The following is a 25786-nucleotide window of genomic DNA, read 5'->3' as shown; positions in this document are numbered from 1 at the left end:
CCAGATCCTTGTGCTGGAGTGAATGTATGACATTGTTCTACATTCTGTCCATCACCTGTGTTTTTTGCAATTTTCACCCCGAGTGGGCTGGGTATGCTCAGATGTGAGTCGCAGGCTCTCCACACCACTGGAGTCAAGCTATCCAGGCTGATGAAGGCTGATAGCCAGAAACCGGTCCTTGGATGCTTGATTCCGGTCTGGGTAAGACATGGCTTGGTAGTTCCGACTGGACTGTTCCCATGAGGCACAGGGTCAGAGCTGATTTGCATATAGTCAGTGTCTAATCCAGGGTGGTGTGAAGTGCAAAAAAATGATGGATTTAGGCCCAGATCCTTGTACTGGGGTGAATGTATGACATTGTTCTACATTCTGTCCATCAACTTTGTTTTTTGCAATTTTCACCCCGAGTGGGCTGGGTATGCTCAGTCGTGAGTCCCAGGCTCTCCACACCACTGGAGTCAAGCTATAAAGGCTGATGAAGGCTGATAGCCAGAAACCAAGTCCTTGTATGCTTGATTCCGGTCTGGGAAAGACATGGCTTGGTAGTTCGGACTGGACTGTTCCCATGAGGCAGAGGGTCAGAGCTGATTTGCATATAGCCAGTGACTAACCCAGGGTGGTGTGGAGTGCAAAAAAACGATGGATTCAGGCCCAGATCCTTGTACTGGAGTGAATGTATGACATTGTTCTACATTCTGTCCATCACCTGTGTTTTTTGCAATTTTCACCCCGAGTGGGCAGGGTATGCTCAGACATGAGTCCAAGGCTCTACACACCACTGGAGTCAAGCTATAAAGGCTGATTAAGGCTGATAGCCGGAAACCGGTCCTTGGATGCTTGATTCCGGTCTGGGAAAGACATGGCTTGGTAGTTCGGACTGGACTGTTCCCATGAGGCACAGGGTCAGAGCTGATTTGCATATAGCCAGTGTCTAACCCAGGGTGGTGTGGACTGCAAAAAAACGATGGATTCAGGCGCAGATCCTTGTACTGGAGTGAATGTATGACATTGTTCTACATTCTGTCCATCACCTGTGTTTTTTGCAATTTTCACCCCGAGTGGGCTGGGTATGCTCGGACGTGAGTCCCAGGCTCTCCACACCACTGGAGTCAAGCTATAAAGGCTGATGAAGGCTGATAGCCAGAAACCGGTCCTTGGATGCTTGATTCCGGTCTGGGAAAGACATGGCTTGGTAGTTCGGACTGGACTGTTCCCATGAGGCACAGGGTCAGAGCTGATTTGCATATAGCCAGTGTCTAACCCAGGGTGGTGTGGAGTGCAAAACAACAATGGATTTAGGCCCAGATCCTTGTACTGGAGTGAATGTATGACATTGTTCTACATTCTGTCCATCACCTGTGTTTTTTGCAATTTTCACCCCGAGTGGGCTGGGTATGCTCAGATGTGAGTCCCAGGCTCTCCACACCACTGGAGTCAAGCTATCCAGGCTGATGAAGGCTGATAGCCAGAAACCAGTCCTTGGATGCTTGATTCCGGTCTGGGAAAGACAAGGCTTGATAGCTCGGACTGGACTGTTCCCATGAGGCACAGGGTCAGAGCTGATTTGCATATAGCCAGTGTCTAACCCAGGGTGGTGTGGAGTGCAAAAAAAGATGGATTCAGGCTCAGATCCTTGTACTGGAGTGAATGTATGACATTGTTCTACATTCTGCCCATCAACTTTGTTTTTTGCAATTTTCACCCCGAGTGGGCTGGGTATGCTCAGTCGTGAGTCCCAGGCTCTCCACACCACTGGAGTCAAGCTATAAAGGCTGATGAAGGCTGATAGCCAGAAACCAAGTCCTTGGATGCTTGATTCCGGTCTGGGAAAGACATGGCTTGGTAGTTCGGACTGGACTGTTCCCATGAGGCAGAGGGTCAGAGCTGATTTGCATATAGCCAGTGTCTAACCCAGGGTGGTGTGGAGTGCAAAAAAACGATGGATTCAGGCCCAGATCCTTGTACTGGAGTGAATGTATGACATTGTTCTACATTCTGTTCATCACCTGTGTTTTTTGCATTTTTCACCCCGAGTGGGCTGGGTATGCTCAGATGTGAGTCCCAGGCTCTCCACACTACTGGAGTCAAGCTATCCAGGCTGATGAAGGCTGATAGCCAGAAACCGGTCCTTGGATGCTTGATTCCGGTCTGGGAAAGACATGGCTTGGTAGTTCGGACTGGACTGTTCCCATGAGGCACAGGGTCAGAGCTGATTTGCATATAGCCAGTGTCTAACCCAGGGTGGTGTGGACTGCAAAAAAACGATGGATTCAGGCGTAGATCCTTGTACTGGAGTGAATGTATGACATTGTTCTACATTCTGTCCATCACCTGTGTTTTTTGCAATTTTCACCCCGAGTGGGCTGGGTATGCTCAGATGTGAGTCCCAGGCTCTTCACACCACTGGAGTCAAGCTATCCAGGCTTATGAAGGCTGATAGCCAGAAACCGGTCCTTGGATGCTTGATTCCGGTCTGCGTAAGACATGGCTTGGTAGTGCGGACTGGACTGTTCCCATGAGGCACAGGGTCAGAGCTGATTTGCATATAGCCAGTGTCTAACCCAGGGTGGTGTGGAGTGCAAAAAACTATGGATTTAGGCCCAGATCCTTGTATTGGGGTGAATGTATGACATTGTTCTACACTCTGTCCATCACCTGTGTTTTTTGCAATTTTCACCCCGAGTGGGCTGGGTATGCTCAGATGTGATTCACAGGCTCTCCACATCACTGGAGTCAAGCTATAAAGGCTGATGAAGGCTGATAGCCAGAAACCGGTCCTTGGATGCTTGATTCCGGTCTGGGAAAGACATGGCCTGGTAGTTTGGACTGGACTGTTCCCATGAGGCACAGGGTCAGAGCTGATTTGCATATAGCCAGTGTCTAACCCAGGGTGGTGTGGACTGCAAAAAAACGATGGATTTAGGCCCAGATCCTTGTGCTGGAGTGAATGTATGACATTGTTCTACATTCTGTCCATCACCTGTGTTTTTTGCAATTTTCACCCCGAGTGGGCTGGGTATGCTCAGACGTGAGTCCCAGGCTCTCAACACCACTGGAGTCAAGCTATCCAGGCTGATGAAGGCTGATAGCCAGAAACCGGTCCTTGGATGCTTGATTCCGGTCTGGGAAAGACATGGCTTGGTAGTTCGGACTGGACTGTTCCCATGAGGCACAGGGTCAGAGCTGATTTGCATATAGCCAGTGTCTAACCCAGGGTGGTGTGGAGTGCAAAGAACGATGGATTTAGGCCCAGATCCTTGTACTGGGGTGAATGTATGACATTGTTCGACATTCTGTCCATCAACTTTGTTTTTTGCAATTTTCACCCCGAGTGGGCTGGGTATGCTCAGACGTGAGTCCCAGGCTCTCCACACCACTGGAGTCAAGCTATCTAGGCGGATGAAGGCTGATAGCCAGAAACCGGTCCTTGGATGCTTGATTCCGGTCTGGGAAAGACATGGCTTGGTAGTTCGGACTGGACTGTTCCCATGAGGCACAGGGTCAGAGCTGATTTGCATATAGCCAGTGTCTAACCCAGGGTGGTGTGGAGTGCAAAAAAACAATGGATTTAGGCCCAGATCCTTGTACTGGGGTGAATGTATGACATTGTTCTACACTCTGTCCATCACCTGTGTTTTTTGCAATTTTCACCCCGAGTGGGCTGGGTATGCTCAGATGTGAGTCCCAGGCTCTCCACATCACTGGAGTCAAGCTATAAAGGCTGATGAAGGCTGATAGCCAGAAACCGGTCCTTGGATGCTTGATTCCAGTCTGGGAAAGACATGGCCTGGTAGTTCGGACTGGACTGTTCCCATGAGGCACAGGGTCAGAGCTGATTTGCATATAGCCAGTGTCTAACCCAGGGTGGTGTGGACTGCAAAAAAACGATGGATTTAGGCCCAGATCCTTGTGCTGGAGTGAATGTATGACATTGTTCTACATTCTGTCCATCACCTGTGTTTTTTGCAATTTTCACCCCGAGTGGGCTGGGTATGCTCAGATGTGAGTCCCAGGCTCTCCACACCACTGGAGTCAAGCTATCCAGGCTGATGAAGGCTGATAGCCAGAAACCGGTCCTTGGATGCTTGATTCCGGTCTGGGAAAGACATGGCTTGGTAGTTCGGACTGGACTGTTCCCATGAGGCACAGGGTCAGAGCTGATTTGCATATAGCCAGTGTCTATCCCAGGGTGGTGTGGAGTGCAAAAAAAACGATAGATTTAGGCCCAGATCCTTGTACTGGGGTGAATGTATGACATTGTTCTACACTCTGTCCATCACCTGTGTTTTTTGCAATTTTCACCCCGAGTGGGCTGGGTATGCTCAGATGTGAGTCCCAGGCTCTCCACATCACTGGAGTCAAGCTATAAAGGCTGATGAAGGCTGATAGCCAGAAACCGGTCCTTGGATGCTTGATTCCGGTCTGGGAAAGACATGGCCTGGTAGTTCGGACTGGACTGTTCCCATGAGGCACAGGGTCAGAGCTGATTTGCATATAGCCAGTGTCTAACCCAGGGTGGTGTGGACTGCATAAAAACGATGGATTTAGGCCCAGATCCTTGTGCTGGAGTGAATGTATGACATTGTTCTACATTCTGTCCATCACCTGTGTTTTTTGCAATTTTCACCCCGAGTGGGCTGGGTATGCTCAGACGTGAGTCCCAGGCTCTCAACACCACTGGAGTCAAGCTATCCAGGCTGATGAAGGCTGATAGCCAGAAACCGGTCCTTGGATGCTTGATTCCGGTCTGGGAAAGACATGGCTTGGTAGTTCGGACTGGACTGTTCCCATGAGGCACAGGGTCAGAGCTGATTTGCATATAGCCAGTGTCTAACCCAGGGTGGTGTGGAGTGCAAAGAACGATGGATTTAGGCCCAGATCCTTGTACTGGGGTGAATGTATGACATTGTTCGACATTCTGTCCATCAACTTTGTTTTTTGCAATTTTCACCCCGAGTGGGCTGGGTATGCTCAGACGTGAGTCCCAGGCTCTCCACACCACTGGAGTCAAGCTATCTAGGCGGATGAAGGCTGATAGCCAGAAACCGGTCCTTGGATGCTTGATTCCGGTCTGGGAAAGACATGGCTTGGTAGTTCGGACTGGACTGTTCCCATGAGGCACAGGGTCAGAGCTGATTTGCATATAGCCAGTGTCTAACCCAGGGTGGTGTGGAGTGCAAAAAAACAATGGATTTAGGCCCAGATCCTTGTACTGGGGTGAATGTATGACATTGTTCTACACTCTGTCCATCACCTGTGTTTTTTGCAATTTTCACCCCGAGTGGGCTGGGTATGCTCAGATGTGAGTCCCAGGCTCTCCACATCACTGGAGTCAAGCTATAAAGGCTGATGAAGGCTGATAGCCAGAAACCGGTCCTTGGATGCTTGATTCCAGTCTGGGAAAGACATGGCCTGGTAGTTCGGACTGGACTGTTCCCATGAGGCACAGGGTCAGAGCTGATTTGCATATAGCCAGTGTCTAACCCAGGGTGGTGTGGACTGCAAAAAAACGATGGATTTAGGCCCAGATCCTTGTGCTGGAGTGAATGTATGACATTGTTCTACATTCTGTCCATCACCTGTGTTTTTTGCAATTTTCACCCCGAGTGGGCTGGGTATGCTCAGATGTGAGTCCCAGGCTCTCCACACCACTGGAGTCAAGCTATCCAGGCTGATGAAGGCTGATAGCCAGAAACCGGTCCTTGGATGCTTGATTCCGGTCTGGGAAAGACATGGCTTGGTAGTTCGGACTGGACTGTTCCCATGAGGCACAGGGTCAGAGCTGATTTGCATATAGCCAGTGTCTATCCCAGGGTGGTGTGGAGTGCAAAAAAAACGATAGATTTAGGCCCAGATCCTTGTACTGGGGTGAATGTATGACATTGTTCTACACTCTGTCCATCACCTGTGTTTTTTGCAATTTTCACCCCGAGTGGGCTGGGTATGCTCAGATGTGAGTCCCAGGCTCTCCACATCACTGGAGTCAAGCTATAAAGGCTGATGAAGGCTGATAGCCAGAAACCGGTCCTTGGATGCTTGATTCCGGTCTGGGAAAGACATGGCCTGGTAGTTCGGACTGGACTGTTCCCATGAGGCACAGGGTCAGAGCTGATTTGCATATAGCCAGTGTCTAACCCAGGGTGGTGTGGACTGCATAAAAACGATGGATTTAGGCCCAGATCCTTGTGCTGGAGTGAATGTATGACATTGTTCTACATTCTGTCCATCACCTGTGTTTTTTGCAATTTTCACCCCGAGTGGGCTGGGTATGCTCAGATGTGAGTCCCAGGCTCTCCACACCACTGGAGTCAAGCTATCCAGGCTGATGAAGGCTGATAGCCAGAAACCGGTCCTTGGATGCTTGATTCCGGTCTGGGAAAGACATGGCTTGGTAGTTCGGACTGGACTGTTCCCATGAGGCACAGGGTCAGAGCTGATTTGCATATAGCCAGTGTCTATCCCAGGGTGGTGTGGAGTGCAAAAAAACGATGGATTTAGGCCCAGATCCTTGTACTGGGGTGAATGTATGACATTGTTCTACACTCTGTCCATCACCTGTGTTTTTTGCAATTTTCACCCCGAGTGTGCTGGGTATGCTCAGACGTGAGTCCCAGGCTCTCAACACCACTGGAGTCAAGCTATCCAGGCTGATGAAGGCTGATAGCCAGAAACCGGTCCTTGGATGCTTGATTCCGGTCTGGGAAAGACATGGCTTGGTAGTTCGGACTGGACTGTTCCCATGAGGCACAGGGTCAGAGCTGATTTGCATATAGCCAGTGTCTAACCCAGGGTGGTGTGGAGTGCAAAAAACTATGGATTTAGGCCCAGATCCTTGTACTGGGGTGAATGTATGACATTGTTCTACACTCTGTCCATCACCTGTGTTTTTTGCAATTTTCACCCCGAGTGGGCTGGGTATGCTCAGATGTGATTCACAGGCTCTCCACATCACTGGAGTCAAGCTATAAAGGCTGATGAAGGCTGATAGCCAGAAACCGGTCCTTGGATGCTTGATTCCGGTCTGGGAAAGACATGGCCTGGTAGTTTGGACTGGACTGTTCCCATGAGGCACAGGGTCAGAGCTGATTTGCATATAGCCAGTGTCTAACCCAGGGTGGTGTGGACTGCAAAAAAACGATGGATTTAGGCCCAGATCCTTGTGGTGGAGTGAATGTATGACATTGTTCTACATTCTGTCCATCACCTGTGTTTTTTGCAATTTTCACCCCGAGTGGGCTGGGTATGCTCAGACGTGAGTCCCAGGCTCTCAACACCACTGGAGTCAAGCTATCCAGGCTGATGAAGGCTGATAGCCAGAAACCGGTCCTTGGATGCTTGATTCCGGTCTGGGAAAGACATGGCTTGGTAGTTCGGACTGGACTGTTCCCATGAGGCACAGGGTCAGAGCTGATTTGCATATAGCCAGTGTCTAACCCAGGGTGGTGTGGAGTGCAAAGAACGATGGATTTAGGCCCAGATCCTTGTACTGGGGTGAATGTATGACATTGTTCGACATTCTGTCCATCAACTTTGTTTTTTGCAATTTTCACCCCGAGTGGGCTGGGTATGCTCAGACGTGAGTCCCAGGCTCTCCACACCACTGGAGTCAAGCTATCTAGGCGGATGAAGGCTGATAGCCAGAAACCGGTCCTTGGATGCTTGATTCCGGTCTGGGAAAGACATGGCTTGGTAGTTCGGACTGGACTGTTCCCATGAGGCACAGGGTCAGAGCTGATTTGCATATAGCCAGTGTCTATCCCAGGGTGGTGTGCAGTGCAAAGAAACAATGGATTTAGGCCCAGATCCTTGTACTGGGGTGAATGTATGACATTGTTCTACACTCTGTCCATCACCTGTGTTTTTTTGCAATTTTCACCCCGAGTGTGCTGGGTATGCTCAGACGTGAGTCCCAGGCTCTCAACACCACTGGAGTCAAGCTATCCAGGCTGATGAAGGCTGATAGCCAGAAACCGGTTTTTGGATGCTGGATTCCGGTCTGGGAAAGACATGGCTTGGTAGTTCGGACTGGACTGTTCCCATGAGGCACAGGGTCAGAGCTGATTTGCATATAGCCAGTGTCTAACCCAGGGTGGTGTGGAGTGCAAAAAATGATGGATTTAGGCCCAGATCCTTGTACTGGGGTGAATGTATGACATTGTTTGACATTCTGTCCATCAACTTTGTTTTTTGCAATTTTCACCCCGAGTTGGCTGGGTATGCTCAGACGTGAGTCCCAGGCTCTCCACACCACTGGAGTCAAGCTATCTAGGCTGATGAAGGCTGATAGCCAGAAACCGGTCCTTGGATGCTTGATTCCGGTCTGGGAAAGACATGGCTTGGTAGTTCGGACTGGACTGTTCCCATGAGGCACAGGGTCAGAGCTGATTTGCATATAGCCAGTGTCTAACCCAGGGTGGTGTGGAGTGCAAAAAAACAATGGATTTAGGCCCAGATCCTTGTACTGGGTTGAATGTATGACATTGTTCTACACTCTGTCCATCACCTGTGTTTTTTGCAATTTTCACCCCGAGTGGGCTGGGTATGCTCAGATGTGAGTCCCAGGCTCTCCACATCACTGGAGTCAAGCTATAAAGGCTGATGAAGGCTGATAGCCAGAAACCGGTCCTTGGATGCTTGATTCCAGTCTGGGAAAGACATGGCCTGGTAGTTCGGACTGGACTGTTCCCATGAGGCACAGGGTCAGAGCTGATTTGCATATAGCCAGTGTCTAACCCAGGGTGGTGTGGACTGCAAAAAAACGATGGATTTAGGCCCAGATCCTTGTGCTGGAGTGAATGTATGACATTGTTCTACATTCTGTCCATCACCTGTGTTTTTTGCAATTTTCACCCCAAGTGGGCTGGGTATGCTCAGATGTGAGTCGCAGGCTCTCCACACCACTGGAGTCAAGCTATCCAGGCTGATGAAGGCTGATAGCCAGAAACCGGTCCTTGGATGCTTGATTCCGGTCTGGGAAAGACATGGCTTGGTAGTTCGGACTGGACTGTTCCCATGAGGCACAGGGTCAGAGCTGATTTGCATATAGCCAGTGTCTAACCCAGGGTGGTGTGGAGTGCAAAAAACGATGGATTTAGGCCCAGATCCTTGTACTGGGGCGAATGTATGACATTGTTCGACATTCTGTCCATCAACTTTGTTTTTTGCAATTTTCACCCCGAGTGGGCTGGGTATGCTCAGACGTGAGTCCCAGGCTCTCCACACCACTGGAGTCAAGCTATCTAGGCTGATGAAGGCTGATAGCCAGAAACCGGTCCTTGGATGCTTGATTCCGGTCTGGGAAAGACATGGCTTGGTAGTTCGGACTGGACTGTTCCCATGAGGCACAGGGTCAGAGCTGATTTGCATATAGCCAGTGTCTAACCCTGGGTGGTGTGGAGTGCAAAAAAACAATGGATTTAGGCCCAGATCCTTGTACTGGGGTGAATGTATGACATTGTTCTACACTCTGTCCATCACCTGTGTTTTTTGCAATTTTCACCCCGAGTGGGCTGGGTATGCTCAGATGTGAGTCCCAGGCTCTCCACATCACTGAAGTCAAGCTATAAAGGCTGATGAAGGCTGATAGCCAGAAACCGGTCCTTGGATGCTTGATTCCAGTCTGGGAAAGACATGGCCTGGTAGTTCGGACTGGACTGTTCCCATGAGGCACAGGGTCAGAGCTGATTTGCATATAGCCAGTGTCTAACCCAGGGTGGTGTGGACTGCAAAAAAACGATGGATTTAGGCCCAGATCCTTGTGCTGGAGTGAATGTATGACATTGTTCTACATTCTGTCCATCACCTGTGTTTTTTGCAATTTTCACCCCGAGTGGGCTGGGTATGCTCAGATGTGAGTCCCAGGCTCTCCACACCACTGGAGTCAAGCTATCCAGGCTGATGAAGGCTGATAGCCAGAAACCGGTCCTTGGATGCTTGATTCCGGTCTGGGAAAGACATGGCTTGGTAGTTCGGACTGGACTGTTCCCATGAGGCACAGGGTCAGAGCTGATTTGCATATAGCCAGTGTCTATCCCAGGGTGGTGTGGAGTGCAAAAAAACGATGGATTTAGGCCCAGATCCTTGTACTGGGGTGAATGTATGACATTGTTCTACACTCTGTCCATCACCTGTGTTTTTTGCAATTTTCACCCCGAGTGTGCTGGGTATGCTCAGACGTGAGTCCCAGGCTCTCAACACCACTGGAGTCAAGCTATCCAGGCTGATGAAGGCTGATAGCCAGAAACCGGTCCTTGGATGCTTGATTCCGGTCTGGGAAAGACATGGCTTGGTAGTTCGGACTGGACTGTTCCCATGAGGCACAGGGTCAGAGCTGATTTGCATATAGCCAGTGTCTAACCCAGGGTGGTGTGGAGTGCAAAAAACTATGGATTTAGGCCCAGATCCTTGTATTGGGGTGAATGTATGACATTGTTCTACACTCTGTCCATCACCTGTGTTTTTTGCAATTTTCACCCCGAGTGGGCTGGGTATGCTCAGATGTGATTCACAGGCTCTCCACATCACTGGAGTCAAGCTATAAAGGCTGATGAAGGCTGATAGCCAGAAACCGGTCCTTGGATGCTTGATTCCGGTCTGGGAAAGACATGGCCTGGTAGTTTGGACTGGACTGTTCCCATGAGGCACAGGGTCAGAGCTGATTTGCATATAGCCAGTGTCTAACCCAGGGTGGTGTGGACTGCAAAAAAACGATGGATTTAGGCCCAGATCCTTGTGCTGGAGTGAATGTATGACATTGTTCTACATTCTGTCCATCACCTGTGTTTTTTGCAATTTTCACCCCGAGTGGGCTGGGTATGCTCAGACGTGAGTCCCAGGCTCTCAACACCACTGGAGTCAAGCTATCCAGGCTGATGAAGGCTGATAGCCAGAAACCGGTCCTTGGATGCTTGATTCCGGTCTGGGAAAGACATGGCTTGGTAGTTCGGACTGGACTGTTCCCATGAGGCACAGGGTCAGAGCTGATTTGCATATAGCCAGTGTCTAACCCAGGGTGGTGTGGAGTGCAAAGAACGATGGATTTAGGCCCAGATCCTTGTACTGGGGTGAATGTATGACATTGTTCGACATTCTGTCCATCAACTTTGTTTTTTGCAATTTTCACCCCGAGTGGGCTGGGTATGCTCAGACGTGAGTCCCAGGCTCTCCACACCACTGGAGTCAAGCTATCTAGGCGGATGAAGGCTGATAGCCAGAAACCGGTCCTTGGATGCTTGATTCCGGTCTGGGAAAGACATGGATTGGTAGTTCGGACTGGACTGTTCCCATGAGGCACAGGGTCAGAGCTGATTTGCATATAGCCAGTGTCTAACCCAGGGTGGTGTGGAGTGCAAAAAAACAATGGATTTAGGCCCAGATCCTTGTACTGGGGTGAATGTATGACATTGTTCTACACTCTGTCCATCACCTGTGTTTTTTGCAATTTTCACCCCGAGTGGGCTGGGTATGCTCAGATGTGAGTCCCAGGCTCTCCACATCACTGGAGTCAAGCTATAAAGGCTGATGAAGGCTGATAGCCAGAAACCGGTCCTTGGATGCTTGATTCCAGTCTGGGAAAGACATGGCCTGGTAGTTCGGACTGGACTGTTCCCATGAGGCACAGGGTCAGAGCTGATTTGCATATAGCCAGTGTCTAACCCAGGGTGGTGTGGACTGCAAAAAAAACGATGGATTTAGGCCCAGATCCTTGTGCTGGAGTGAATGTATGACATTGTTCTACATTCTGTCCATCACCTGTGTTTTTTGCAATTTTCACCCCGAGTGGGCTGGGTATGCTCAGATGTGAGCCCCAGGCTCTCCACACCACTGGAGTCAAGCTATCCAGGCTGATGAAGGCTGATAGCCAGAAACCGGTCCTTGGATGCTTGATTCCGGTCTGGGAAAGACATGGCTTGGTAGTTCGGACTGGACTGTTCCCATGAGGCACAGGGTCAGAGCTGATTTGCATATAGCCAGTGTCTATCCCAGGGTGGTGTGGAGTACAAAAAAACGATGGATTTAGGCCCAGATCCTTGTACTGGGGTGAATGTATGACATTGTTCTACACTCTGTCCATCACCTGTGTTTTTTGCAATTTTCACCCCGAGTGTGCTGGGTATGCTCAGACATGAGTCCCAGGCTCTCAACACCACTGGAGTCAAGCTATCCAGGCTGATGAAGGCTGATAGCCAGAAACCGGTCCTTGGATGCTTGATTCCGGTCTGGGAAAGACATGGCTTGGTAGTTCGGACTGGACTGTTCCCATGAGGCACAGGGTCAGAGCTGATTTGCATATAGCCAGTGTCTAACCCAGGGTGGTGTGGAGTGCAAAAAACTATGGATTTAGGCCCAGATCCTTGTACTGGGGTGAATGTATGACATTGTTCTACACTCTGTCCATCACCTGTGTTTTTTGCAATTTTCACCCCGAGTGGGCTGGGTATGCTCAGATGTGAGTCCCAGGCTCTCCACATCACTGGAGTCAAGCTATAAAGGCTGATGAAGGCTGATAGCTAGAAACCGGTCCTTGGATGCTTGATTCCGGTCTGGGAAAGACATGGCCTGGTAGTTCGGACTGGACTGTTCCCATGAGGCACAGGGTCAGAGCTGATTTGCATATAGCCAGTGTCTAACCCAGGGTGGTGTGGACTGCATAAAAACGATGGATTTAGGCCCAGATCCTTGTGCTGGAGTGAATGTATGACATTGTTCTACATTCTGTCCATCACCTGTGTTTTTTGCAATTTTCACCCCGAGTGGGCTGGGTATGCTCAGATGTGAGCCCCAGGCTCTCCACACCACTGGAGTCAAGCTATCCAGGCTGATGAAGGCTGATAGCCAGAAACCGGTCCTTGGATGCTTGATTCCGGTCTGGGAAAGACATGGCTTGGTAGTTCGGACTGGACTGTTCCCATGAGGCACAGGGTCAGAGCTGATTTGCATATAGCCAGTGTCTAACCCAGGGTGGTGTGGAGTGCAAAAAACTATGGATTTAGGCCCAGATCCTTGTATTGGGGTGAATGTATGACATTGTTCTACACTCTGTCCATCACCTGTGTTTTTTGCAATTTTCACCCCGAGTGGGCTGGGTATGCTCAGATGTGATTCACAGGCTCTCCACATCACTGGAGTCAAGCTATAAAGGCTGATGAAGGCTGATAGCCAGAAACCGGTCCTTGGATGCTTGATTCCGGTCTGGGAAAGACATGGCCTGGTAGTTTGGACTGGACTGTTCCCATGAGGCACAGGGTCAGAGCTGATTTGCATATAGCCAGTGTCTAACCCAGGGTGGTGTGGACTGCAAAAAAACGATGGATTTAGGCCCAGATCCTTGTGCTGGAGTGAATGTATGACATTGTTCTACATTCTGTCCATCACCTGTGTTTTTTGCAATTTTCACCCCGAGTGGGCTGGGTATGCTCAGACGTGAGTCCCAGGCTCTCAACACCACTGGAGTCAAGCTATCCAGGCTGATGAAGGCTGATAGCCAGAAACCGGTCCTTGGATGCTTGATTCCGGTCTGGGAAAGACATGGCTTGGTAGTTCGGACTGGACTGTTCCCATGAGGCACAGGGTCAGAGCTGATTTGCATATAGCCAGTGTCTAACCCAGGGTGGTGTGGAGTGCAAAGAACGATGGATTTAGGCCCAGATCCTTGTACTGGGGTGAATGTATGACATTGTTCGACATTCTGTCCATCAACTTTGTTTTTTGCAATTTTCACCCCGAGTGGGCTGGGTATGCTCAGACGTGAGTCCCAGGCTCTCCACACCACTGGAGTCAAGCTATCTAGGCTGATGAAGGCTGATAGCCAGAAACCGGTCCTTGGATGCTTGATTCCGGTCTGGGAAAGACATGGCTTGGTAGTTCGGACTGGACTGTTCCCATGAGGCACAGGGTCAGAGCTGATTTGCATATAGCCAGTGTCTAACCCAGGGTGGTGTGGAGTGCAAAAAAACAATGGATTTAGGCCCAGATCCTTGTACTGGGTTGAATGTATGACATTGTTCTACACTCTGTCCATCACCTGTGTTTTTTGCAATTTTCACCCCGAGTGGGCTGGGTATGCTCAGATGTGAGTCCCAGGCTCTCCACATCACTGGAGTCAAGCTATAAAGGCTGATGAAGGCTGATAGCCAGAAACCGGTCCTTGGATGCTTGATTCCAGTCTGGGAAAGACATGGCCTGGTAGTTCGGACTGGACTGTTCCCATGAGGCACAGGGTCAGAGCTGATTTGCATATAGCCAGTGTCTAACCCAGGGTGGTGTGGACTGCAAAAAAACGATGGATTTAGGCCCAGATCCTTGTGCTGGAGTGAATGTATGACATTGTTCTACATTCTGTCCATCACCTGTGTTTTTTGCAATTTTCACCCCGAGTGGGCTGGGTATGCTCAGATGTGAGTCGCAGGCTCTCCACACCACTGGAGTCAAGCTATCCAGGCTGATGAAGGCTGATAGCCAGAAACCGGTCCTTGGATGCTTGATTCCGGTCTGGGAAAGACATGGCTTGGTAGTTCGGACTGGACTGTTCCCATGAGGCACAGGGTCAGAGCTGATTTGCATATAGCCAGTGTCTAACCCAGGGTGGTGTGGAGTGCAAAAAACGATGGATTTAGGCCCAGATCCTTGTACTGGGGCGAATGTATGACATTGTTCGACATTCTGTCCATCAACTTTGTTTTTTGCAATTTTCACCCCGAGTGGGCTGGGTATGCTCAGACGTGAGTCCCAGGCTCTCCACACCACTGGAGTCAAGCTATCTAGGCTGATGAAGGCTGATAGCCAGAAACCGGTCCTTGGATGCTTGATTCCGGTCTGGGAAAGACATGGCTTGGTAGTTCGGACTGGACTGTTCCCATGAGGCACAGGGTCAGAGCTGATTTGCATATAGCCAGTGTCTAACCCTGGGTGGTGTGGAGTGCAAAAAAACAATGGATTTAGGCCCAGATCCTTGTACTGGGGTGAATGTATGACATTGTTCTACACTCTGTCCATCACCTGTGTTTTTTGCAATTTTCACCCCGAGTGGGCTGGGTATGCTCAGATGTGAGTCCCAGGCTCTCCACATCACTGAAGTCAAGCTATAAAGGCTGATGAAGGCTGATAGCCAGAAACCGGTCCTTGGATGCTTGATTCCAGTCTGGGAAAGACATGGCCTGGTAGTTCGGACTGGACTGTTCCCATGAGGCACAGGGTCAGAGCTGATTTGCATATAGCCAGTGTCTAACCCAGGGTGGTGTGGACTGCAAAAAAACGATGGATTTAGGCCCAGATCCTTGTGCTGGAGTGAATGTATGACATTGTTCTACATTCTGTCCATCACCTGTGTTTTTTGCAATTTTCACCCCGAGTGGGCTGGGTATGCTCAGATGTGAGTCCCAGGCTCTCCACACCACTGGAGTCAAGCTATCCAGGCTGATGAAGGCTGATAGCCAGAAACCGGTCCTTGGATGCTTGATTCCGGTCTGGGAAAGACATGGCTTGGTAGTTCGGACTGGACTGTTCCCATGAGGCACAGGGTCAGAGCTGATTTGCATATAGCCAGTGTCTATCCCAGGGTGGTGTGGAGTGCAAAAAAACGATGGATTTAGGCCCAGATCCTTGTACTGGGGTGAATGTATGACATTGTTCTACACTCTGTCCATCACCTGTGTTTTTTGCAATTTTCACCCCGAGTGTGCTGGGTATGCTCAGACGTGAGTCCCAGGCTCTCAACACCACTGGAGTCAAGCTATCCAGGCTGATGAAGGCTGATAGCCAGAAACCGGTCCTTGGATGCTTGATTCCGGTCTGGGAAAGACATGGCTTGGTAGTTCGGACTGGACTGTTCCCATGAGGCACAGGGTCAGAGCTGATTTGCATATAGCCAGTGTCTAACCCAGGGTGGTGTGGAGTGCAAAAAACTATGGATTTAGGCCCAGATCCTTGTATTGGGGTGAATGTATGACATTGTTCTACACTCTGTCCATCACCTGTGTTTTTTGCAATTTTCACCCCGAGTGGGCTGGGTATGCTCAGATGTGATTCACAGGCTCTCCACATCACTGGAGTCAAGCTATAAAGGCTGATGAAGGCTGATAGCCAGAAACCGGTCCTTGGATGCTTGATTCCGGTCTGGGAAAGACATGGCCTGGTAGTTTGGACTGGACTGTTCCCATGAGGCACAGGGTCAGAGCTGATTTGCATATAGCCAGTGTCTAACCCAGGGTGGTGTGGACTGCAAAAAAACGATGGATTTAGGCCCAGATCCTTGTGCTGGAGTGAATGTATGACATTGTTCTACATTCTGTCCATCACCTGTGTTTTTTGCAATTTTCACCCCGAGTGGGCTGGGTATGCTCAGACGTGAGTCCCAGGCTCTCAACACCACTGGAGTCAAGCTATCCAGGCTGATGAAGGCTGATAGCCAGAAACCGGTCCTTGGATGCTTGATTCCGGTCTGGGAAAGACATGGCTTGGTAGTTCGGACTGGACTGTTCCCATGAGGCACAGGGTCAGAGCTGATTTGCATATAGCCAGTGTCTAACCCAGGGTGGTGTGGAGTGCAAAGAACGATGGATTTAGGCCCAGATCCTTGTACTGGGGTGAATGTATGACATTGTTCGACATTCTGTCCATCAACTTTGTTTTTTGCAATTTTCACCCCGAGTGGGCTGGGTATGCTCAGACGTGAGTCCCAGGCTCTCCACACCACTGGAGTCAAGCTATCTAGGCGGATGAAGGCTGATAGCCAGAAACCGGTCCTTGGATGCTTGATTCCGGTCTGGGAAAGACATGGCTTGGTAGTTCGGACTGGACTGTTCCCATGAGGCACAGGGTCAGAGCTGATTTGCATATAGCCAGTGTCTAACCCAGGGTGGTGTGGAGTGCAAAAAAACAATGGATTTAGGCCCAGATCCTTGTACTGGGGTGAATGTATGACATTGTTCTACACTCTGTCCATCACCTGTGTTTTTTGCAATTTTCACCCCGAGTGGGCTGGGTATGCTCAGATGTGAGTCCCAGGCTCTCCACATCACTGGAGTCAAGCTATAAAGGCTGATGAAGGCTGATAGCCAGAAACCGGTCCTTGGATGCTTGATTCCAGTCTGGGAAAGACATGGCCTGGTAGTTCGGACTGGACTGTTCCCATGAGGCACAGGGTCAGAGCTGATTTGCATATAGCCAGTGTCTAACCCAGGGTGGTGTGGACTGCAAAAAAAACGATGGATTTAGGCCCAGATCCTTGTGCTGGAGTGAATGTATGACATTGTTCTACATTCTGTCCATCACCTGTGTTTTTTGCAATTTTCACCCCGAGTGGGCTGGGTATGCTCAGATGTGAGCCCCAGGCTCTCCACACCACTGGAGTCAAGCTATCCAGGCTGATGAAGGCTGATAGCCAGAAACCGGTCCTTGGATGCTTGATTCCGGTCTGGGAAAGACATGGCTTGGTAGTTCGGACTGGACTGTTCCCATGAGGCACAGGGTCAGAGCTGATTTGCATATAGCCAGTGTCTATCCCAGGGTGGTGTGGAGTACAAAAAAACGATGGATTTAGGCCCAGATCCTTGTACTGGGGTGAATGTATGACATTGTTCTACACTCTGTCCATCACCTGTGTTTTTTGCAATTTTCACCCCGAGTGTGCTGGGTATGCTCAGACATGAGTCCCAGGCTCTCAACACCACTGGAGTCAAGCTATCCAGGCTGATGAAGGCTGATAGCCAGAAACCGGTCCTTGGATGCTTGATTCCGGTCTGGGAAAGACATGGCTTGGTAGTTTGGACTGGACTGTTCCCATGAGGCACAGGGTCAGAGCTGATTTGCATATAGCCAGTGTCTAACCCAGGGTGGTGTGGAGTGCAAAAAACTATGGATTTAGGCCCAGATCCTTGTACTGGGGTGAATGTATGACATTGTTCTACACTCTGTCCATCACCTGTGTTTTTTGCAATTTTCACCCCGAGTGGGCTGGGTATGCTCAGATGTGAGTCCCAGGCTCTCCACATCACTGGAGTCAAGCTATAAAGGCTGATGAAGGCTGATAGCTAGAAACCGGTCCTTGGATGCTTGATTCCGGTCTGGGAAAGACATGGCCTGGTAGTTCGGACTGGACTGTTCCCATGAGGCACAGGGTCAGAGCTGATTTGCATATAGCCAGTGTCTAACCCAGGGTGGTGTGGACTGCATAAAAACGATGGATTTAGGCCCAGATCCTTGTGCTGGAGTGAATGTATGACATTGTTCTACATTCTGTCCATCACCTGTGTTTTTTGCAATTTTCACCCCGAGTGGCCTGGGTATGCTCAGATGTGAGCCCCAGGCTCTCCACACCACTGGAGTCAAGCTATCCAGGCTGATGAAGGCTGATAGCCAGAAACCGGTCCTTGGATGCTTGATTCCGGTCTGGGAAAGACATGGCTTGGTAGTTCGGACTGGACTGTTCCCATGAGGCACAGGGTCAGAGCTGATTTGCATATAGCCAGTGTCTAACCCAGGGTGGTGTGGAGTGCAAAAAACTATGGATTTAGGCCCAGATCCTTGTATTGGGGTGAATGTATGACATTGTTCTACACTCTGTCCATCACCTGTGTTTTTTGCAATTTTCACCCCGAGTGGGCTGGGTATGCTCAGATGTGATTCACAGGCTCTCCACATCACTGGAGTCAAGCTATAAAGGCTGATGAAGGCTGATAGCCAGAAACCGGTCCTTGGATGCTTGATTCCGGTCTGGGAAAGACATGGCCTGGTAGTTTGGACTGGACTGTTCCCATGAGGCACAGGGTCAGAGCTGATTTGCATATAGCCAGTGTCTAACCCAGGGTGGTGTGGACTGCAAAAAAACGATGGATTTAGGCCCAGATCCTTGTGCTGGAGTGAATGTATGACATTGTTCTACATTCTGTCCATCACCTGTGTTTTTTGCAATTTTCACCCCGAGTGGGCTGGGTATGCTCAGACGTGAGTCCCAGGCTCTCAACACCACTGGAGTCAAGCTATCCAGGCTGATGAAGGCTGATAGCCAGAAACCGGTCCTTGGATGCTTGATTCCGGTCTGGGAAAGACATGGCTTGGTAGTTCGGACTGGACTGTTCCCATGAGGCACAGGGTCAGAGCTGATTTGCATATAGCCAGTGTCTAACCCAGGGTGGTGTGGAGTGCAAAGAACGATGGATTTAGGCCCAGATCCTTGTACTGGGGTGAATGTATGACATTGTTCGACATTCTGTCCATCAACTTTGTTTTTTGCAATTTTCACCCCGAGTGGGCTGGGTATGCTCAGACGTGAGTCCCAGGCTCTCCACACCACTGGAGTCAAGCTATCTAGGCGGATGAAGGCTGATAGCCAGAAACCGGTCCTTGGATGCTTGATTCCGGTCTGGGAAAGACATGGCTTGGTAGTTCGGACTGGACTGTTCCCATGAGGCACAGGGTCAGAGCTGATTTGCATATAGCCAGTGTCTAACCCAGGGTGGTGTGGAGTGCAAAAAAACAATGGATTTAGGCCCAGATCCTTGTACTGGGGTGAATGTATGACATTGTTCTACACTCTGTCCATCACCTGTGTTTTTTGCAATTTTCACCCCGAGTGGGCTGGGTATGCTCAGATGTGAGTCCCAGGCTCTCCACATCACTGGAGTCAAGCTATAAAGGCTGATGAAGGCTGATAGCCAGAAACCGGTCCTTGGATGCTTGATTCCAGTCTGGGAAAGACATGGCCTGGTAGTTCGGACTGGACTGTTCCCATGAGGCACAGGGTCAGAGCTGATTTGCATATAGCCAGTGTCTAACCCAGGGTGGTGTGGACTGCAAAAAAACGATGGATTTAGGCCCAGATCCTTGTGCTGGAGTGAATGTATGACATTGTTCTACATTCTGTCCATCACCTGTGTTTTTTGCAATTTTCACCCCGAGTGGGCTGGGTATGCTCAGATGTGAGTCCCAGGCTCTCCACACCACTGGAGTCAAGCTATCCAGGCTGATGAAGGCTGATAGCCAGAAACCGGTCCTTGGATGCTTGATTCCGGTCTGGGAAAGACATGGCTTGGTAGTTCGGACTGGACTGTTCCCATGAGGCACAGGGTCAGAGCTGATTTGCATATAGCCAGTGTCTATCCCAGGGTGGTGTGGAGTGCAAAAAAAACGATAGATTTAGGCCCAGATCCTTGTACTGGGGTGAATGTATGACATTGTTCTACACTCTGTCCATCACCTGTGTTTTTTGCAATTTTCACCCCGAGTGGGCTGGGTATGCTCAGATGTGAGTCCCAGGCTCTCCACATCACTGGAGTCAAGCTATAAAGGCTGATGAAGGCTGATAGCCAGAAACCGGTCCTTGGATGCTTGATTCCGGTCTGGGAAAGACATGGCCTGGTAGTTCGGACTGGACTGTTCCCATGAGGCACAGGGTCAGAGCTGATTTGCATATAGCCAGTGTCTAACCCAGGGTGGTGTGGACTGCAAAAAAACGATGGATTTAGGCCCAGATCCTTGTGCTGGAGTGAATGTATGACATTGTTCTACATTCTGTCCATCACCTGTGTTTTTTGCAATTTTCACCCCGAGTGGGCTGGGTATGCTCAGACGTGAGTCCCAGGCTCTCAACACCACTGGAGTCAAGCTATCCAGGCTGATGAAGGCTGATAGCCAGAAACCGGTCCTTGGATGCTTGATTCCGGTCTGGGAAAGACATGGCTTGGTAGTTCGGACTGGACTGTTCCCATGAGGCACAGGGTCAGAGCTGATTTGCATATAGCCAGTGTCTAACCCAGGGTGGTGTGGAGTGCAAAAAACTATGGATTTAGGCCCAGATCCTTGTATTGGGGTGAATGTATGACATTGTTCTACACTCTGTCCATCACCTGTGTTTTTTGCAATTTTCACCCCGAGTGGGCTGGGTATGCTCAGATGTGATTCACAGGCTCTCCACATCACTGGAGTCAAGCTATAAAGGCTGATGAAGGCTGATAGCCAGAAACCGGTCCTTGGATGCTTGATTCCGGTCTGGGAAAGACATGGCCTGGTAGTTTGGACTGGACTGTTCCCATGAGGCACAGGGTCAGAGCTGATTTGCATATAGCCAGTGTCTAACCCAGGGTGGTGTGGACTGCAAAAAAACGATGGATTTAGGCCCAGATCCTTGTGCTGGAGTGAATGTATGACATTGTTCTACATTCTGTCCATCACCTGTGTTTTTTGCAATTTTCACCCCGAGTGGGCTGGGTATGCTCAGACGTGAGTCCCAGGCTCTCAACACCACTGGAGTCAAGCTATCCAGGCTGATGAAGGCTGATAGCCAGAAACCGGTCCTTGGATGCTTGATTCCGGTCTGGGAAAGACATGGCTTGGTAGTTCGGACTGGACTGTTCCCATGAGGCACAGGGTCAGAGCTGATTTGCATATAGCCAGTGTCTAACCCAGGGTGGTGTGGAGTGCAAAGAACGATGGATTTAGGCCCAGATCCTTGTACTGGGGTGAATGTATGACATTGTTCGACATTCTGTCCATCAACTTTGTTTTTTGCAATTTTCACCCCGAGTGGGCTGGGTATGCTCAGACGTGAGTCCCAGGCTCTCCACACCACTGGAGTCAAGCTATCTAGGCGGATGAAGGCTGATAGCCAGAAACCGGTCCTTGGATGCTTGATTCCGGTCTGGGAAAGACATGGCTTGGTAGTTCGGACTGGACTGTTCCCATGAGGCACAGGGTCAGAGCTGATTTGCATATAGCCAGTGTCTAACCCAGGGTGGTGTGGAGTGCAAAAAAACAATGGATTTAGGCCCAGATCCTTGTACTGGGGTGAATGTATGACATTGTTCTACACTCTGTCCATCACCTGTGTTTTTTGCAATTTTCACCCCGAGTGGGCTGGGTATGCTCAGATGTGAGTCCCAGGCTCTCCACATCACTGGAGTCAAGCTATAAAGGCTGATGAAGGCTGATAGCCAGAAACCGGTCCTTGGATGCTTGATTCCAGTCTGGGAAAGACATGGCCTGGTAGTTCGGACTGGACTGTTCCCATGAGGCACAGGGTCAGAGCTGATTTGCATATAGCCAGTGTCTAACCCAGGGTGGTGTGGACTGCAAAAAAACGATGGATTTAGGCCCAGATCCTTGTGCTGGAGTGAATGTATGACATTGTTCTACATTCTGTCCATCACCTGTGTTTTTTGCAATTTTCACCCCGAGTGGGCTGGGTATGCTCAGATGTGAGTCCCAGGCTCTCCACACCACTGGAGTCAAGCTATCCAGGCTGATGAAGGCTGATAGCCAGAAACCGGTCCTTGGATGCTTGATTCCGGTCTGGGAAAGACATGGCTTGGTAGTTCGGACTGGACTGTTCCCATGAGGCACAGGGTCAGAGCTGATTTGCATATAGCCAGTGTCTATCCCAGGGTGGTGTGGAGTGCAAAAAAAACGATAGATTTAGGCCCAGATCCTTGTACTGGGGTGAATGTATGACATTGTTCTACACTCTGTCCATCACCTGTGTTTTTTGCAATTTTCACCCCGAGTGGGCTGGGTATGCTCAGATGTGAGTCCCAGGCTCTCCACATCACTGGAGTCAAGCTATAAAGGCTGATGAAGGCTGATAGCCAGAAACCGGTCCTTGGATGCTTGATTCCGGTCTGGGAAAGACATGGCCTGGTAGTTCGGACTGGACTGTTCCCATGAGGCACAGGGTCAGAGCTGATTTGCATATAGCCAGTGTCTAACCCAGGGTGGTGTGGACTGCATAAAAACGATGGATTTAGGCCCAGATCCTTGTGCTGGAGTGAATGTATGACATTGTTCTACATTCTGTCCATCACCTGTGTTTTTTGCAATTTTCACCCCGAGTGGGCTGGGTATGCTCAGACGTGAGTCCCAGGCTCTCAACACCACTGGAGTCAAGCTATCCAGGCTGATGAAGGCTGATAGCCAGAAACCGGTCCTTGGATGCTTGATTCCGGTCTGGGAAAGACATGGCTTGGTAGTTCGGACTGGACTGTTCCCATGAGGCACAGGGTCAGAGCTGATTTGCATATAGCCAGTGTCTAACCCAGGGTGGTGTGGAGTGCAAAGAACGATGGATTTAGGCCCAGATCCTTGTACTGGGGTGAATGTATGACATTGTTCGACATTCTGTCCATCAACTTTGTTTTTTGCAATTTTCACCCCGAGTGGGCTGGGTATGCTCAGACGTGAGTCCCAGGCTCTCCACACCACTGGAGTCAAGCTATCTAGGCGGATGAAGGCTGATAGCCAGAAACCGGTCCTTGGATGCTTGATTCCGGTCTGGGAAAGACATGGCTTGGTAGTTCGGACTGGACTGTTCCCATGAGGCACAGGGTCAGAGCTGATTTGCATATAGCCAGTGTCTAACCCAGGGTGGTGTGGAGTGCAAAAAAACAATGGATTTAGGCCCAGATCCTTGTACTGGGGTGAATGTATGACATTGTTCTACACTCTGTCCATCACCTGTGTTTTTTGCAATTTTCACCCCGAGTGGGCTGGGTATGCTCAGATGTGAGTCCCAGGCTCTCCACATCACTGGAGTCAAGCTATAAAGGCTGATGAAGGCTGATAGCCAGAAACCGGTCCTTGGATGCTTGATTCCAGTCTGGGAAAGACATGGCCTGGTAGTTCGGACTGGACTGTTCCCATGAGGCACAGGGTCAGAGCTGATTTGCATATAGCCAGTGTCTAACCCAGGGTGGTGTGGACTGCAAAAAAACGATGGATTTAGGCCCAGATCCTTGTGCTGGAGTGAATGTATGACATTGTTCTACATTCTGTCCATCACCTGTGTTTTTTGCAATTTTCACCCCGAGTGGGCTGGGTATGCTCAGATGTGAGTCCCAGGCTCTCCACACCACTGGAGTCAAGCTATCCAGGCTGATGAAGGCTGATAGCCAGAAACCGGTCCTTGGATGCTTGATTCCGGTCTGGGAAAGACATGGCTTGGTAGTTCGGACTGGACTGTTCCCATGAGGCACAGGGTCAGAGCTGATTTGCATATAGCCAGTGTCTATCCCAGGGTGGTGTGGAGTGCAAAAAAAACGATAGATTTAGGCCCAGATCCTTGTACTGGGGTGAATGTATGACATTGTTCTACACTCTGTCCATCACCTGTGTTTTTTGCAATTTTCACCCCGAGTGGGCTGGGTATGCTCAGATGTGAGTCCCAGGCTCTCCACATCACTGGAGTCAAGCTATAAAGGCTGATGAAGGCTGATAGCCAGAAACCGGTCCTTGGATGCTTGATTCCGGTCTGGGAAAGACATGGCCTGGTAGTTCGGACTGGACTGTTCCCATGAGGCACAGGGTCAGAGCTGATTTGCATATAGCCAGTGTCTAACCCAGGGTGGTGTGGACTGCATAAAAACGATGGATTTAGGCCCAGATCCTTGTGCTGGAGTGAATGTATGACATTGTTCTACATTCTGTCCATCACCTGTGTTTTTTGCAATTTTCACCCCGAGTGGGCTGGGTATGCTCAGATGTGAGTCCCAGGCTCTCCACACCACTGGAGTCAAGCTATCCAGGCTGATGAAGGCTGATAGCCAGAAACCGGTCCTTGGATGCTTGATTCCGGTCTGGGAAAGACATGGCTTGGTAGTTCGGACTGGACTGTTCCCATGAGGCACAGGGTCAGAGCTGATTTGCATATAGCCAGTGTCTATCCCAGGGTGGTGTGGAGTGCAAAAAAACGATGGATTTAGGCCCAGATCCTTGTACTGGGGTGAATGTATGACATTGTTCTACACTCTGTCCATCACCTGTGTTTTTTGCAATTTTCACCCCGAGTGTGCTGGGTATGCTCAGACGTGAGTCCCAGGCTCTCAACACCACTGGAGTCAAGCTATCCAGGCTGATGAAGGCTGATAGCCAGAAACCGGTCCTTGGATGCTTGATTCCGGTCTGGGAAAGACATGGCTTGGTAGTTCGGACTGGACTGTTCCCATGAGGCACAGGGTCAGAGCTGATTTGCATATAGCCAGTGTCTAACCCAGGGTGGTGTGGAGTGCAAAAAACTATGGATTTAGGCCCAGATCCTTGTACTGGGGTGAATGTATGACATTGTTCTACACTCTGTCCATCACCTGTGTTTTTTGCAATTTTCACCCCGAGTGGGCTGGGTATGCTCAGATGTGATTCACAGGCTCTCCACATCACTGGAGTCAAGCTATAAAGGCTGATGAAGGCTGATAGCCAGAAACCGGTCCTTGGATGCTTGATTCCGGTCTGGGAAAGACATGGCCTGGTAGTTTGGACTGGACTGTTCCCATGAGGCACAGGGTCAGAGCTGATTTGCATATAGCCAGTGTCTAACCCAGGGTGGTGTGGACTGCAAAAAAACGATGGATTTAGGCCCAGATCCTTGTGGTGGAGTGAATGTATGACATTGTTCTACATTCTGTCCATCACCTGTGTTTTTTGCAATTTTCACCCCGAGTGGGCTGGGTATGCTCAGACGTGAGTCCCAGGCTCTCAACACCACTGGAGTCAAGCTATCCAGGCTGATGAAGGCTGATAGCCAGAAACCGGTCCTTGGATGCTTGATTCCGGTCTGGGAAAGACATGGCTTGGTAGTTCGGACTGGACTGTTCCCATGAGGCACAGGGTCAGAGCTGATTTGCATATAGCCAGTGTCTAACCCAGGGTGGTGTGGAGTGCAAAGAACAATGGATTTAGGCCCAGATCCTTGTACTGGGGTGAATGTATGACATTGTTCGACATTCTGTCCATCAACTTTGTTTTTTGCAATTTTCACCCCGAGTGGGCTGGGTATGCTCAGACGTGAGTCCCAGGCTCTCCACAC

This window comes from Lissotriton helveticus, chromosome 4_1, assembly GCF_964261635.1.
Source record: "Lissotriton helveticus chromosome 4_1, aLisHel1.1, whole genome shotgun sequence".
Taxonomy (NCBI): domain Eukaryota; kingdom Metazoa; phylum Chordata; class Amphibia; order Caudata; family Salamandridae; genus Lissotriton; species Lissotriton helveticus.
The sequence above is the reverse complement of the archived record's forward strand: the minus strand, read 5'-3'. Positions refer to the sequence as shown.